This window comes from Dendrobium catenatum, unplaced genomic scaffold (assembly GCF_001605985.2).
Source record: "Dendrobium catenatum unplaced genomic scaffold, ASM160598v2 original_scaffold_213715, whole genome shotgun sequence".
In the NCBI taxonomy this organism is placed as follows: Eukaryota; Viridiplantae; Streptophyta; class Magnoliopsida; order Asparagales; family Orchidaceae; genus Dendrobium; species Dendrobium catenatum.
The window spans coordinates 223-2,597 of NW_021532125.1; the positions used below are offsets into that span (position 1 = coordinate 223).

Here is a 2,375-nt window from a genome sequence, read left to right on the forward strand (position 1 = left end):
CAATTTCTAATAATCAAATTAAAGCACTAAAATGAGACCATGTAAAACTCTAAGACTAAATCGTACATTTATCCATAGTTGGAAGACTATTTTGAACTATTACTCTTATAGAAATTGACCACGATATGAAGAGGCCTAAGTCATTCTGAATCAATTTAAATGATAAATTGATAGCATTGTGTCTGCCTTCCAACTAAGGAAAGCCCCATTGATGCGTGAAATTATTCTGTGCGGACACCGGACGGTCCGGAGACCAATCAGAATGCGCCACGTCATCCAGTACACAGCAATACCGACCACCGGTACCAAGCAAAAAAGTGACATGGCTCATTCTGATTGGTCTCCGGATGCTGTCCGAAGTCCGCACTGAGTAATTCTTTCATTGACTCCTTTTCTAAGATGGAAAATGGGAAATATTTTTTGCAGTCATGGGTCATTTTTTAGTTGGCCAACAGATGCACCTTTATGTCCGCTATCAGCACATAATAATTTCTTTTATAGCAGATCTCACCTTTTGGGCACAAGAGACTCCACTTGCAATGGAAGAATCATAAGTTGCTCCACCCCTTGAAATTTAAAATGGATCCCAACATCCATAATATGAACTTTTTACCCTTAAAAATTCTCTTTCAGCCATTTTATAAGCTCTTTCACCTCCCCTCACTGCCAGTGCTCCACCACCTTAGGAGAAATTATTATGTGTGGAGATCGGATGCAAAACGTCGTCCGGACACCACGTCAGTAGTACTGAGCTGCGGTACTGAGCAGTACCGATCCGCGTTAGCCAGCAAGGGATGACGTGGCGTATTCTGATTAGTTTCTTGACGGCGTTCGCACATAATAATTAATCCCACCTTAGAGCCTTTGAGCCGAATTTTTATTCTGTGCAGAGTCTGGACCGTCCAGAGACCAATAAAAAAGTGCCATGATATCCAAAGAAATACACCTTGGTACTACTTAGTATCTGAGCGCAGAACCAGACAGAAGAACCGTTCCGTGTTTGCACAGAATAAGCAACTTTCAGCCACGCATCTACCACCGCCTAATGACATGACCTTCACCATCTTTCTTGAGCCTAGTGTCTCACCTTCAAAGCTTAGGTTTTAGAGTTAATTAATTCTGTGCAGGAATGCATGCTTCTGAGCTATGGAAGCCCCAACACTAATAATTTTTCTAGACAAGCAGAAGTTTCTGTCATTAAAAAACATTCAAATATTTACAATCGACAGGGTCCATTTTTTTTTTAATTTTACTTATAAGGTTCTATTTCTGTATTTCAGATAATATATAAAAACGGAAGCACATAACTAAGCACGTGAGTAATAAGAATAAACACATGAATTTACATCGATCAAGGATAAACAACCCAAAGATTAGTCCCAAGTGTCAGTATTCTTGTATTGAATAAACAGTAACTTGTAAAACTTTGCTGAAATATAAAGGAAACTTCCATAGTTTATTCTCTTCTTACTTGTGATGAGAGTAGATCAAAGAACTCAGATGATGCGGGGCTCCAGCTTCGACAGAGAAATTCAAGAGCTTGATTTGGACTTTTAGGAACTTCAGAGGTATGGTTCTCTACAGACTTCCCTGGTTTCTGCACCTTCCCAGCTTTCGCTTCAACTTTTACTGCATTCAATCTCCTATTCTACATCAAAAGTGAAACAACCAGAAAACAAAATTTGAGAACCATGTAAATCTCCTCAGAAACTACTGAGATTAATTAATGTACACAAATATTGCACTTACAAAGATAGATGGAACCAAAGTATTATTAAAAGTGAATGATACTCTCCTTGATTCCTCCATAAAATGTTTCAAACAAAGGCCTGTAACTGAAGAAATTCTCTTAATCAGTTGAGCAAAGCTTCACAATTTGCTTTTCTCAGCTGTCTGCAAAAGAAACTTTAATGATCTTCCAAGCTTGCATTGAAACAGAAAAAGTATGAACCTTTAATAAGGTGGAAGGAAGAGTACAATGCTATATAAAGTGGATCATCACTTTCTACAGTACAAAACAATAATAAACAAAGAGGAATTGGACGAAAGAGCTCACTTACTCTAAAAGAGGCCTCTATATATCTTTTAGAAAAAAAACTGCCAGCTTGTTCTTATCACTAGCCGAGTCTTCTATATATACATACTAAAAGAAGAAAACAAGTTACAGTGTATTAATTTAAGTGATCATATCATGCATAATACGTGTGCATACAATGACCATAAGAATTGGATACCTTCCAAAGAGAATCGTGGTTACCTTTGGCCCACTAATGAAATTATATAAGATATGTTTTCCTCTGATAAAACAATAATATTTTTCAGCTTTCTGAAAAGCAGATGGAATTTAAAGGAAGAATGATGAGTTTTTTAATGGA

The 2,375-nt window shown here is 37.3% G+C and overlaps 1 long non-coding RNA gene across 1 annotated transcript; it reads right to left on the bottom strand.

The window, feature by feature from the left end:
- Positions 1-221: 221 nt before the first annotated feature.
- LOC110109047 lies at positions 222-2,119 on the bottom strand. Its single transcript, XR_003699822.1, has 3 exons — positions 2,061-2,119; positions 1,750-1,893; positions 222-1,648 (listed from the first exon to the last, which is right to left on the bottom strand). It is a non-coding gene; the product is annotated as an uncharacterized LOC110109047 (long non-coding RNA).
- Between the last annotated feature and the right edge of the window lie 256 nt (positions 2,120-2,375).